Here is a 14,928-nt window from a genome sequence, read left to right as displayed (position 1 = left end):
TTAGATCCCTAGGAGATGTTTGTGATATAATTTATTAATATAAAGTGATCCCCGCCTATCGCGGAAGATGTTCTACACCCATCAGTGATAGGTGAAAATCCGCGATATAGATAGACCGTAAAATCCATCCATCCATCCATTTTCCTAACCGTTTGTCCTACTGGGTCGCGGGGGGTCCGGAGCCTATCCCGGAAGCAATGGGCACGAGGCAGGGAACAACCCGTAAAAATATATTTTAAAAATAGTTTAAGCCTTAAAATACCACTCCCACACACTTTAAACACATGTAAACTTATTGAAACAACACATATGCCATGTGGATGTCGGGCTAAGGATACGAGTAGCATAATAAATAATAATAATAATAATTAATAATGTATACGTATGTGATTCCATTTTAACGGTGGCTTTATTCCGAGTAGTTGCCACCCTCTTTACTGTTTGACTTACGGAAAGTGATGCGGTGGCTCATATTCTTTTCGTCCGTCTTGATGTATCGTACCGTCGATTCATTCAAGCCATAATGGTCCGCGAGGTCCGCGTAACGCTTTCCTATCCCGAAGCATATCCGGGAGTTTTACCGTCTCCTGAATGGTCAAGGTCTTCCTCTGGCGCTTTGGCTCACTGCTACCAGAAGGCGTAGAAGATGCGGGACGCTTGGGAGCCATCGTAGGGCTTAAAACAAAAGGAAAACAATCGGACCACAAGTAAGGTACGCGATACGCAGGGAACTGCAACGCGTCGGGGAAAAACCCGCGAACTAGCGGGGGCGAGATAGCTGAACCGCAATATACCGCGGGGTCACTATATTATTATTGTTGTTTCTTATATAAAATGCATATGATTATATTATGGACCACTGGCATGACGGTTTTTTTATGTAATTAATTTCCCATGGCATAAGTCACTACGTTTTGGAGTTGCATTTCCCTAACCCAATTTCCTGTTGGATATGTGTATTTTAATACACCATTTTAGTGAACACGAGGTTTTTCTGGATCGGATTAGTTGTGTCACTGTCATATCATTGTGCTGGTAGTTATGCTGCCTGAAGTGTGAGTATTAATTCTTCATTATATTTACAGTAGGGTAAAGTACGGAGACTTTAAAATGTGATGCTAAACCTTCAAAGATCCATCAGAAAAAGGAGATTAATTAACTCAGTTGTTGCGAAGCCGTTTTAAAGTAATCATTATCCCTTTTGCACGTCTTCGAATTCAGGATGAGGTGACTCAGTAGCCCGATGAGATGAGAACTTATTTCTGCAGCTTTAATATTTAGGCCGTATTTTCAGTTGTTAAGGGCGTTCACTGACTCATCTGGTGACTAATGACTCCAGGAGGATCTACACTCGAGAAAAGAATTGAATCTGGCAAAACCGTAGCAAAGGGTATGTGTGTGTGTGTGTGTGTGTTGGGGGGGGGGGGGGGTTGATGTGTGGGTTGCATCTTGTCGATTTATAAAATATACATGTCTCTGTTCATATTGCATGTATGTGCTGGATCACGATGACAGGAATAGATGCTTCAAAATAAGATAAGATACTGGATAAGATAAGATGGAGCTTTATTGGTCCCTGGGGGGGCATTCTTTCAAGATGTGACCCTGTCACCCCCATAGAGTTAAACAGAACATTAATCAGCCGTAACCAGTCAGTAAACACAGTGCAACCTGTGAGTCATGCTATTCTGCCTTTATTTTCTGTTCCCGCTAAAATGTGTGCTGGCTGGAAGATGGAAGGTGTCCTAGTTTCAGGAGGAACCGACGACTGACAAACTGACGTAATCCTCTCCAGATATCCTGTAGATCTGCAGAGGCTCTGCATTTCACATTTGAGAAGCTTATATTATTCACATCATCAAAGCTGTCAACGGAAAACAGTTCATATTCGGTTATAAGGAGTGTTTTTCAGAGAAGCAGAAATATACCATCAAAGTAAAGCACACGGGATGGCTGGCATGGTGGTGGCAGTGGTGCGGGTGGGTGTGATTTGGAGGTGATCCGGGGGAAGGTGTTGTACCTGCAATGTGTGAAGATGCTTACTCTCACTGGGCACCCTTTAATGTGCTTCATTTGGTCCTATTTTCATGTACAATAATATTAGGCAATAGATCCTCTGGCTTGGTCATGGGATGGTCAAGCTGCAGTCTCATGCTTATAGCTTCTGGATGCTCATGGGAGTGTTACACAGAAATGTTCTGAGGGCAGAAGGAAAAATTATTGGTTCAGAGAGATAACCAATCAGATTGTAGAGGAAGTGGGTTGAAGCGACTAGAGGAGGCGGGACCAAGACATCGGATAGGTTGGTTTCACCTCTTCTAGTTGCTTGGACGTACCTCCTCTACAATCTGATGGCTTTTTTTGTGTGAGTAAAACTCCTATGAACCTTCTGGATCTTTCCGGAGATACTGTCCTATGCCAAAGGTGCTGACTGAGACTCTCAAATGCACATATGGAGAATAATCAGCCATTGCCGGAAAAGCTTGGGTCATGTCGGATTGGGTCGGGTCGGGTCAGGCTCCCGGACTTCCTTTAGTCCATAACTACAGCTGAAATGTGGGGAAGCCTGTAGGTCCCTGAGGAAGGATGGAAGACTGACACAGCTGGACTAAATCCACAGTCTCCGAGTCTTTCATCAGAACCAGAACCAGAATCTATTTATCCGCTAAGTACAAAAAAGTACTAGTACAGGGTGTACTTTTACTTACTTTTACCGACAAGGAATTTACTTTGAGGTATCGTGCAGAACAATCAAGACAATCAATATAATAAATTATGTAGATGAATAAAATAGAGTAATTAGTAATTATTATTATTTTTTTGCAAGTGGTGACATGAGGTAAAGAAACATACAATTAAACATACAATCGTGGAAAAAAATGTACAAAAAACAATAGAACAAAAGAAAAATAGAGATAGACAATAGAAATAAAGAAGTGCAAATAATAAATACACATGTAGACATGTAAATAAAGTGAGACAACCCAGATTGGGTTTATTCCATGTTCAGCAGTGGGTATTTTCACTGGGCATGGAGGGGGTGGCAGGGGCATCACTCACAGTGTGGTACTGCTTAAGGAAGGAATGCTGGTAAACAAGGACCAAAACATCTGATAAAAAAGGCTAAAAATGTAGCGTCAATCCTTGCCTGAATCACAGGACAGCGGCACCATTTCATCAGAAGTTCAATGATTCCTGTCTGTGACAAAGGCCGAGCTTCCCATCACACGTCTGGAATTCCGGAATATTCAGTGCCAGGCGTCTGTCCGTCTGCTCTCATGTGGACTACATGATGGCGTTCTGCAGCTCTTTGCTGACACTAATATTTTATGAATTGTGCTGTATATTTGATTGCATTAATGAATGGTAATGAATGGTACAGTATCTACTACACCCGAGTTCCACAAGCGATGACTTTTTTGTGTAGAGGATCTCCCTTTTCCACCCTGAGATCTCCGTTCCACTTGTGAGGATCTCCCTATTCCACCCTGAGATCTCCGTTCCACCTGTGAGGATCTCCCTTTTCCACCCTGAGATCTCTCATTTCCTACCTTGAGGATCTCCGTTCCACCTGTGAGGATCTCCCTTTTCCACCCTGAGATCTCCGTTCCACCTGTGAGGATCTCCCTTTTCCACCCTGAGATCTCTCATTTCCTACCTTGAGGATCTCCCTTTTCCACCCTGAGATCTCCATTCCACCTGTGAGGATCTCCCTTTTCCACCCTGAGATCTCCATTCCACCTGTGAGGATCTCCCTTTTCCACCCTGAGATCTCCATTCCACCTGTGAGGATCTCCCTTTTCCACCCTGAGATCTCTCATTTCCTACCTTGAGGATCTCCCTTTTCCACCCTGAGATCTCCATTCCACCTGTGAGGATCTCCCTTTTCCACCCTGAGATCTCCGTTCCACCTGTGAGGATCTCCCTTTTCCACCCTGAGATCTCTCATTTCCTACCTTGAGGATCTCCCTTTTCCACCCTGAGATCTCCATTCCACCTGTGAGGATCTCCCTTTTCCACCCTGAGATCTCCGTTCCACCTGTGAGGATCTCCCTTTTCCACCCTGAGATCTCTCATTTCCTACCTTGAGGATCTCCCTTTTCCACCCTGAGATCTCCGTTCCACCTGTGAGGATCTCCCTTTTCCACCCTGAGATCTCTCATTTTCTACCTTGAGGATCTCACTTTTCCACCCTGAGATCTCCATTCCACCTGTGAGGATCTCCCTTTTCCACCCTGAGATCTCTCATTTTCTACCTTGAGGATCTCACTTTTCCACCCTAACATTTCTCTTTTCCACTGATTCACCCTTTCCCGCTCTGGGGCTCAGTGAGTCCCTGGGGAGCCTTTACAGGAAGGCTCCATGCGAAGTCCTGATCCTGCTCAAATCAGCCCCTTTTCCTGGGGTGTCCGGCCTGCAACAGTCAGCGTCCTGGTTCCAATCCGCTGCTGCTGCAGGAGCCTCCACTGCTCATCACGGTGCTTTCTTCATAACATGTGTTCGTTGCTGACCTCAGTGGATTGGATTTCCATTACGAGGCCCCTGTCTCGCTTTGATATAGAGCTCTTCTCCTTAAATAAGCTGTTCAGAGTGATATCTCGCTAACGTCGACATGAAAAGGGTCACTTCCATCAGCGTGGAGGCTACAGTGGCGTGGTCCCTATTATTACAAAGCATTCGCCTTCAAATTAGCCATGTTATTACACTAAGTGCTCACTTGATACTCTGCACCGGTAAGGTGTATTAAATTCCGAGCCACAGAAGTACATCTGATTCTAGAAGAGTCTTTCACAAAGGGCTTCAAATAGCAAAGGCCAATTAGGCAACTAATAGTTCCCTTCATTGTTCTGCACTCGCTGAAATCCAGGGGAAACGTGCTTCATATTTTTCTCACAGTCTCTGAGACAAGCATCTGCCCTCGTTTTCGGCTGAATGACGGCGGGAATAAAGCGCAGCGAAGGCAAAGCTTTCGGGAGCGCGCCTTGATAAGAATTCAGCCCAAGCGTGCATGGAAATCGCGTTTCATTCGAGAGCTTCTTTTATGGCGAAGTGCTGCACCTTCTTCGGTGACCCATTTTGAAGCTGGGATGATTCCTCATTTCACACTGGGGAAGTTTCGCTCATATCTTACATAAGCTTCATCTTCAAAGCCTGCAGCTCCAGCAATGTTCACGGTCGTATCTGGTCATTTTCATATTCCTGTTTTTTTTTTTTTTCCGCTGTACTTAATATGACATGATTATTTTAGAGACTGAATTTTCTGGGGGAAAAAAAAATAATCCATAGGAGTAAATATTCTTTTCACAGTATATGTTAAGTACTTTTGACTCAGTTCCTGCTAAATGTCTCTGTGCGTTTCTCACTGACAGAACAGGAAGTCGGAAATTACCCCACTTGTGCCGATATCCACATTAAGCCCGCAGTGCCAGAACGCTGGCCCTAATGCAGCTTTTTAGAGCATGCTCTGCTGTGATGGTGCTTCCTGCATGAAAGGGATTAATGGCGGGTTTAGGATCTGAAAAGCAGGAAATCAGCAGGGGCGCAAAGGGGTTCAGGCGGCAGCGGCGAGAGCCAGGCTGCAGGACTCGCATGGAAGATAAAAGCCCGCATTAGGAGTATTAGACCAATAACAAAGATGGCCGTCGGGGTTTGGATGAGCAGCTCCGTTTTAAAGATGCCTGCTTTTAGCCAACAGCAGGGGGTAGGATTTATAATCAGTGTATGCGTACGCAATACTTGTGGGCTTTTGGCGGACTCCTTGGCATCAGAGCTAAAATCGAACGGCAGTCTGTATCAAAGGATATACTGACTGTACCAACTGTTTTAGGCCAGTGCTGTCTCCACATGAAAGCCAAATATAATTGTTATAATAATAATGAGAATGATAGCATCTCTCTTGCAGTCTGCCCCTCATCAGAACTGCACACCGCTACGGTGGCCTGCGTCCCTAAATCTCGATTTCACCGCCTCGATGGTTTATTATGGCCAGTGTTGCTGTACTTCCTGTTGGAAAAGCTGAACACTCAGCGTTGTCCTTCCTGAACACATGCGTCAGGCTGTCTCTCCTTTTTTTTTTATCGACACCGAAGCTGATGGTGTGCAAAGCAGACTATTACATTTTTAACACCCCTGCGAAACATTTTTTTATATTATGGACATTTCATTCTGTTTTGAATAGAAGGAATCTCCCACATCTTCTTGCCCCACCTTCATATCTCCCCTTACGTATTTGCTGCGGTGGGAGGAACGGCAAAAACATTAAAGGATTGATGGCAGCTGATGTTTAATTGAATCTTCTAGAGAGGCCTCCAGCTTTAATGAGGCACTGTGCTTCACTGTGCATCCCAGACTATTCTCTCCCTCACTAACACCTACCCATCAGCCTCAGCAAGCCTTTGTATTAATTGCCATCTAAGTGATGTCATAATATTATATGTTTCAGTGGATTAGGATGCTATGTCTGCGATTGTAAGGCCACAAGTTCAAATCCTGTGGTCGGCAAAGTAATTTATCTGTTGGTCCCCTGGAACAAGGGCTCTTAACTCCCAGCTGGACCATGAACTGGCTGAACCTGCTTTCTGGAAAATACGTCACTTTGGATAGTGTCAGCTAAACAAAAAAATGCATCATCGTTTTCTTTTGTTCTGTGTTAATTCCATTCAAAGTGATTCGTCTATCTAGGTCGTTTAGCCGGTGTTTCATTTTAAGCCTTGCATAGGTGCTTCTTTACAGAAGATGGTGAAGCGGTGGTGCCCGGCTGTTGAGCCTAGGGGGCGCTCTAAGGCCAGCTGTAAGTGTTAAGTGATACTTTGGCCATCCTGTGAAGTGCAGCTATGGGCAGGACAGCCAGATAAATATGTGCTGATGGATAACGCCTCGCTTGTGTCGGTTACATTTTTCAGCATTGTTACTATAAGGTGGCATACAGAAGCGTTATCTTCTTTCTTTGCCGTTTAAAATCACTGACAGTCCGAATATCGGCCATCGAGCTGGAAGCAGTACTGGTTTATACCCCAGTCTTTCACTGTTGCGTGATCAGAGGTTTCCCAGAATGCCCCTGGTGCCTTATTTCTACTGCACACTCCCCCATTTCACTCTTCTGCCATTTCCTGCTGTATTTTTAGGCTTCAGGAGATGATAAAGGCACCTTTTCCTCACATAATTATCCCAGCTGTTTATATTTTTGCATAAACACACTGCCTTTCAGATTTCACTGCAAGCTTTGTCTCCTTTCCCGCCGAGCCTGGGAGCTACCATCAAAGGTAAATCAGCCCGGCTGTTCCTCAGGTGCCAAAAATGATCCTGCCGGTACCTGTTTTGTTTTTACAAACCAGAATCTCAGTCTCAGAAAAGGAACCCTGTGCTTCGACCCAATAACAGAGAGCATGGTTACGGATCGACCTTCCAGCCGAATGGCTGTGTCTATGGCAGGCGTCTGTATTCATTCGCACTAGTCTCCTGGGGTTTATGAAGCAGGACTTCTATGATTGTCCAATAGGAATGTTCCTTACCCAAAGGATTGGACGATCATGACTTCCAGCTTAAGTTAAGCCAACCAACCCACCCCCCCCCCCCACCCACCCGTATTCTTGAGAGCATCTATTGTGAAAGGGGAGGTAAAACAGGAGTAGAGCATGGATTTGAAGCAGTGGAGAGAGTCGTTACAGAGACTGATCAGGATGGTAATTTATGAGATGTGTTTAAAAGTCTCTTAAAGCATCTCAACTGCACTCAGATTAGCTTTGGGGGATTTTTAGTAACTTTTAGCCTCAGTGACCAAAAGCTTTCAACATCACGTCCGATAAAGGCTACGACAAGGGCTCTCTGAATGTTCGCTTAACATTCTGGCAGCATCAGTAATGTGAAAAAGGGTCCATTCCACTGAACCCTGGGTGTCATTATGTAGTGCTCTCCAAAAATCTGAAACTTAATATGACCGAGAGTGTAGCAGCGCAGTGCTGCAGTGGTTACTGTTGTCGCCTTGCATCCCTGGGATCAGAGTTAATGCCCTTGCTGAGGTTCTGTGTGTAGAGTTTACATGTTCCCCCTCTGTTGTTGTGGGGTTTCCTCCTCATACACTGGTTCCCCCCCCTCCCCCAGTCCAAAGACATGCTGAGGCTAATTAGAGTTGCCAAATTGTCTGTAGATGTGTGAGCCTGCCCTGCAATTAGTTGGCACCTCATCCCTGCCTTGTGTCCTTAGCCCCCTGAACAGGGTTATAGAAAATGGATGGATGGACTTTCACTGGCATAACAGTCTATAGGCGACATCTTTTCTCTCTGTACTTCATTCAAAAACATTTATCAGATGCTTTCATGCAAAGCAACATACAACCGAGAAAGGAAGGATAGACCAACCAGGTGTTTGGGCCTTGCTTACTTTGCCGACCTGGGATTCAAACAAGCAACCTTCCAACCACAGGCCTGCCCCTCTTACCCACTGATCCACACACCACCTGAGTGGTGCCCAATTGCCGTGGGTTTACATTCAAGGTTTTATGAAGTGTGTAAGGCGTAGAAGGCCAGCCGGGGATTGGCCTTCGTCAGTGGCACGGGTCCGAGCGGTTGGGGGGGGGGGCATATATCCATCCAGCTGTGCTGCCAGGGTCTGCGGTCTTCGCCGGGGAGACGCACTAGGTTTCACTGTCCATGGGCTGCTCTTTAACTCGTATTACTCTGCACCCATCCAAATTAATGGCGTTTATTTTGTGTGAACAGCAATTAAGTCATTCTTATCAGCAAAAAGCGAATATTAAAAATCAGTAGGTGGGTTAAAACTCAAGAGGATCATATTAATTAACCAGATACATTATTTATGTAGATGTTTAAAATGCTGAAATTGTAGTTATTTTAATTTGGGAATTATCTGGAGAAACTCGAGGTACAAAACTCACAGGGAATACAGCATGAGCTTGAATACTGTATGTGTTGCATATGGAAGAATGAAGGGGAGAACTACATTCAAAACACTGGTCACTTTTTAGTCAATGTCATTTGCTACATGAAATAATTATACAGGCTGTAATATTGTGCAACCTGCACTGATATACATAAATATACTGTAAGAGTTTGGCCCAGCAGAAGCAGGGTCAGCCAGAGGGCCTCTGAGCCAGAAGGACCCCCCAGTGGTTTTTGGGGAGGGGGGGGGCTCAGATGCCAAACACATTCTGCTGATACCTCAAGTTCTACATAATCTCACAGAAACGTGTAGGAGGAAAGGCACGGATGACGCAGTGACGGTCTGTCAGGTACGCAAGGCAAGGCTGACGGGAATCAGAGAGCAAAGGCAAACAACAGGTAGGATTCGGAAAGATGGGAAAACCCAGATATGAGGGGTACAGGCCTCGCATGTGGACTCAGATGCGTCACATGGAGACTCGGACATGCCTCAGGCATGAACGGGCACACGCGTCACATGCAGAGACACGCCTCAGGCATGAACGGGCACACGCGTCACATGCAGACTCAGACACGTCTCAGGCATGAACGGGCACACGCGTCACATGCAGAGACACGCCTCAGGCATGAACGGGCACACGCGTCACATGCAGAGACACGCCTCAGGCATGAACGGGCACACGCATCACATGCAGAGACACGCCTCAGACATGAACGGGCACACGCGTCACATGCAGACTCAGACACGTCTCAGGCATGAACGGGCACACGCGTCACATGCAGAGACACGCCTCAGGCATGAACGGGCACACGCATCACATGCAGAGACACGCCTCAGACATGAACGGGCACACGCGTCACATGCAGACTCAGACACGTCTCAGGCATGAACGGGCACACGCGTCACATGCAGAGACACGTCTCAGGCATGAACGGGCACACACGTCACATGCAAAGACACGCCTCAGGCATGAACGGGCACACGCGTCACATGCAGAGACACATCTCAGACATGAACGGGCACACGCGTCACATGCAGAGACACATCTCAGACATGAACGGGCACACGCGTCACATGCAGACTCAGACACGTCTCAGGCATGAACGGGCACACACGTCACATGCAGAGACACGCCTCAGGCATGAACGGGCACACGCGTCACATGCAGAGACACGTCTCAGGCATGAACGGGCACACACGTCACATGCAGAGACACGCCTCAGGCATGAACGGGCACACACGTCACATGCAGAGACACGCCTCAGGCATGAACGGGCACACGCGTCACATGCAGAGACACGCCTCAGGCATGAACGGGCACACACGTCACATGCAGAGACACGCCTCAGGCATGAACGGGCACACGCGTCACATGCAGAGACACATCTCAGACATGAACGGGCACACACGTCACATGCAGGCTCAGACACGTCTCAGACATGAACGGGCACACACGTCACATGCAGGCTCAGACACGTCTCAGACATGAATGGGCACACGCGTCACATGCAGGCTCAGACACGTCTCAGACATGAACGGGCACACACGTCACATGCAGGCTCAGACACGTCTCAGGCATGAACGGGCACACGCGTCACATGCAGACTCAGACACGTCTCAGGCATGAACGGGCACACGCGTCACATGCAGACTCAGACACGTCTCAGGCATGATCGGGCACACGCGTCACATGCAGACTCAGACACGTCTCAGACATGAACGGGCACACGCGTCACATGCAGACTCAGACACGTCTCAGGCATGAACGGGCACACGCGTCACATGCAGACTCAGACACGTCTCAGGCATGAACGGGCACACGCGTCACATGCAGACTCAGACACACCTCAGGCATGAACGGGCACACGCGTCACATGCAGGCTCAGACACGTCTCAGACATGAACGGGCACACGCGTCACATGCAGGCTCAGACACGTCTCAGACATGAACGGGCACACGCGTCACATGCAGACTCAGACACGTCTCAGACATGAACGGGCACACGTGTCACATGCAGACTCAGACATTAACGGGCATTTGTTAATTTGTTCTGTGTTAATTCCATTGAATGAGACCTGTCTGTCTGGCTCATTTAGCTGGCGTTTTACTTTAAGCCTTGCGTAGGTGCTTCTTTACAAAAGACGGTGAAGCGGTGATGCCCGGCTGTTGAGAATCGGGGGCGCTCAAAGGCCAGCTTGTGTCGGTGACATTTTTCAGCATTGTTACTATAAGGTGGCATACAGAAGCGTTATCTTCTTTCTTTGCCGTTTAAAATCACTGACAGTCCGAATATCGGCCATCGAGCTGGAAGCGGTACTCGTTTATACCCCAGTCTTTCACTGTTGCGTGATCAGAGGTTTCCCAGAATGCCCCTGGTGTCTTATTTCTACTGCACACTCCCCCATTTCACTCTTCTGCCATTTCCTGCTGTATGTTTTAGGCTTCAGGAGATGATAAAGGCACCTTTTCCTCACATAATTATCCCAGCTGTTTATATTTTTGCATAAACACACTGCCTTTCGGATTTCACTGCAAGCTTTGTCTCCTTTCCCGCCGAGCCTGGGAGCTGCCATCAAAGGTAAATCAGCCCGGCTGTTCCTCAGGCGCCAAAAATGATCCTGCCGGTACCTGCGGTTTCTAACCTGCCACTGCATCCTGCGAGCTGTGCAGATGGTGGCGCTGTGATGTGGTGAGACACCTGCTCACCTGTGACAACGAATGGACACAGACGCCCCAAGAATAGCACATCATCACTGAGGGATCACAGTGGGCTGCAGAGATGGCTCTAGGTCTGTGTTTTAAAGTGTGTTCCCACAACCTGCTATTAGCTAGAATATCACCAGTTTTGTTTTTACAAAACAGAATCCCAATCTCAGAAAATTCACTCTGTCTTCCATCCCAAAGACAGAGATGGGATCAGGAGCGACTTTACAGCCATATGCTTCTGTCCATGACAAGTTTCTGGATTCAACCACACTGGTCTCCTGGGGGTGTTCCACAAAGCATGTACACATGAATGGCACGAGCCTCACACACGGACTCTGTCACGCCTCAGGCATGAACAGGCGCACGCCTCACACACAGACTCTGTGACCTCACTCCTTAGCTGAAAGCACATCAAAGAATTTAATATTTATTTCACTCCAGCACAACAGCTCATATGTCTTTCAATGTCATAGAAATAATAAGAGATGGATGAACCACATCTCACAGACTGTCTCGAGTCGTTTAACAGATTACCTGGACGTGCCAGACGGAGCTGCGGCACTGACCTGGCACTAACGTTAAGCGTGCGCTGCGTATTAAAAAAAAAAAATTTACGTATGTATTCGGCATGTAGAAAGAAATCTTTGTACACATTTGTAATTGTTCAAATATGCATGTTCTTGTGACAGCATTATATTATATGCATTGAACAAAAATGGGAGAAATAAATAAAAGGTTATAAATAGCACCTGAAAGCCAGTGAGACACTGCTGTCCCAGAGTGACATGCCGATCAGATACGGATATAAATCACAGATACGGATATAATCACATTTTCAGGAGATGAACAAAGCCGTAGGTCTTCTACGCTGCATTCAATGGCAGCATTACATGCTAGTGAAAAGCTAGTTTATAGGCAATAAAACTTAGTAAAGATTCATTCACGGTATGTACTGTACAACTCCAGACAATGCAGTGTTAAACACCCACATACTCGTGTAAAGATGTAAGCAGATAAGGTTCAGGATCTGGAATCAAAGGTCTTAAACTTTGGTTTGTGTTTACAGCACCTCTATAAAAATGTTTCTCAGAGATGATCTCCTAGATCTCCCAGAGATATGCCGAAAAGATGATGTCGTCTCCAAAAATCAGCCTTCACATACTGGGTTCCTAGTTTTTGGGACCAAAGTCTCTGTCAATGTACTGGATCGTACCTTCACACTTAAATCCAGCCTGAAGATGTTCCATTTCAGTCTAGCTCACTGAGGTCTATTTTAGTCCATCTTGCCTTAAATATCACAGCCTCTGCTGCTAAGAATGGTACTGCACCAATGCTCTGCTGTCATATCTGTTAGGGTCCAGAGCATCTGCCAGTCCCAAACCTGGGCACCTCTGCCCTCCATGACCCCGAAGGCCTGAAGCATCACCCCAGCACAGAGACTGACCTGAAGCCGCCTCCGTTCTGATGACCACCTTACTGAGAATAACACTCACATGCCTAATGTTAGTATTGATGTCTAACAATCTGTCTTCTCCTATAACTACTTCAAGTATTTCTATGACTCAAACTTTCTATTTCTCAAACTTTTTTAAAGTTATTATTTTAAACCTGATATCATGTTTCTGAGTCTTATCCGACCATCAAATCATACCTACATAAATCAATGGGACACTTTGTGTGAAATCATACCTATACCCAGACCAATAGGATGGTGCGTATCAATCCATAGCTACACACAGACCAATAGAATTTTGTGTATCAAATCATGCCTACGTATCCATCCACAGACACAGTCACATGTATACCCATTAATGCCTGCCTCTGCCTTTTCGATGTCTGTAAGGCAGCATACGCCTGTAAGTGATACGCCTGTAAGGCAGCAGTGCAGAGGCCAGTGTGATGACAGCGGAGCGGAGAGGAGAGGGCAGCCGTCCATCTGTTAACCCGCTTCTCCTCAGGACTCGAGCTGTTTGAGCGGATCTGGTACCAGCGGTGAGGGCCCCAGGCACGGGAGCAGAACCGGCGGGCCGGATCCATCACAGGGGGCCTGACCCAAAGTTTCACTGCTGTCATGTGTGATTTACGGCCTTACTCGGCACGGCAAAACAAACAGCCCACGCCAGCAGAGGGGTCAAAGGTCACCCGGCGACACGAAAGCACTCGCTGTCTCCTGCTGCGAGCTGAGACAGTCACACGCAGTAAGGAGGGCTTTGGTTTCACCCTTTCAGGCTGCACGTCGGGGTTTACCTTCCCTGCACGGCCGCTTCAAGAGCTGCATGTGTGCCATAGCTGCCCAGCAGCAAACGGTGCGGAATCCAGGGTCCCTCTGGCTGCATTGTTCATCCACCATTGTATTTTTCAAACACCTAGTTTTTGGTGGACGCTGTGAGCTGTGAGAATGACTCGGAAGCGAGCTCTGTGTTTTTACCGCGGCTTTTGTGCCGGGTGACACTGGACACCTCACTGAGCGCCGCCTCAGCAGGGCGCCGCCGATTCATAATGAATGAAGCTACTGCAGAGTCCCCCCCTCCCCGTGCCCCCGAGCTGCTGCTACAGGCTTAATTAATGCGTGTAATTAACCTCTTAGCAGAAGCAGCTTTGGGAGCCTTCCAAACATGTTAGCGTAGTATGTACCTCATCTGTATGCGTTTAACGTGTAGCACATACAACATTCTCCAGAAATAAAGCAGCCGCATTTAAAACTGCAACTTAATTTGGGGCCTCTACGATATCCTCCCTTTCTCAGGTACCATGGAAAAGTGGTCAAAACGCAGTGGATCTGAACGCATTTTTGAATGCAAGCTGGCCCTTGACCTCACAAGGACTTGGGGATAATTTAAGCCCTGCGTTTAGTGCTTGACTACAAAACACTGGCAAAAATAGACACTTGGAGACTCTAACTTTGATTTACAGTGTTATAAATGTAATCGTAAAATAGCATAATAAATAGCTATAATGCACATTCAATGCATTATAAAGAACATGGTCATCGTAACTCTGAATGTGCATGCTTAAGGAATCGCAGGAATTACAGGGCATTAAACACACTGTGCAGGATTTAAGCTTCACAGCCTTAGCTGTGGGATTCCAGATGTCCTCGTACAGAACACTAATTGAAGTACTACTGACCACTTTAAAGCATTTTAATGAGAATCATTGCCATATTAGCACACTAATGTTTGCATAGTACAGCGTAGAGATGTGACCGGCACGTTTGCTGGGGTGGGACGTTGGTTTTTAATCACCATTCCCACTATAATTCCATCAGTTCCAGTAACACACTGTGATGATTGCAGGCGGTGATTGTTTTCGCCATTATAGCA

At 46.7% G+C, this 14,928-nt stretch overlaps 1 protein-coding gene and 1 long non-coding RNA gene across 2 annotated transcripts in view; one reads left to right on the top strand and one right to left on the bottom strand.

Moving 5' to 3' along the window:
• mgat4c (mgat4 family member C) overlaps window positions 1-599 on the bottom strand; it is a 74,108-nt gene extending 73,509 nt beyond the window's left edge. Inside the window, exon 1 of the mRNA XM_049015544.1 lies at window positions 451-599. The gene's annotated coding sequence lies outside the window, so the exon portion shown is untranslated. The remainder of the gene's footprint in view (window positions 1-450) is intronic.
• LOC125743056 (uncharacterized) lies at window positions 583-13,706 on the top strand. Its single transcript, XR_007398272.1, has 3 exons — window positions 583-712; window positions 12,960-13,107; window positions 13,564-13,706. It is a non-coding gene; the product is annotated as an uncharacterized LOC125743056 (long non-coding RNA).
• The last annotated feature ends 1,222 nt before the right edge of the window (window positions 13,707-14,928 follow it).

This window comes from Brienomyrus brachyistius, chromosome 1 (genome assembly GCF_023856365.1).
Source record: "Brienomyrus brachyistius isolate T26 chromosome 1, BBRACH_0.4, whole genome shotgun sequence".
Taxonomy (NCBI): domain Eukaryota; kingdom Metazoa; phylum Chordata; class Actinopteri; order Osteoglossiformes; family Mormyridae; genus Brienomyrus; species Brienomyrus brachyistius.
Note: the sequence above shows the minus strand (reverse complement) of the source record. Positions and strands in the feature narration are given on the sequence as shown.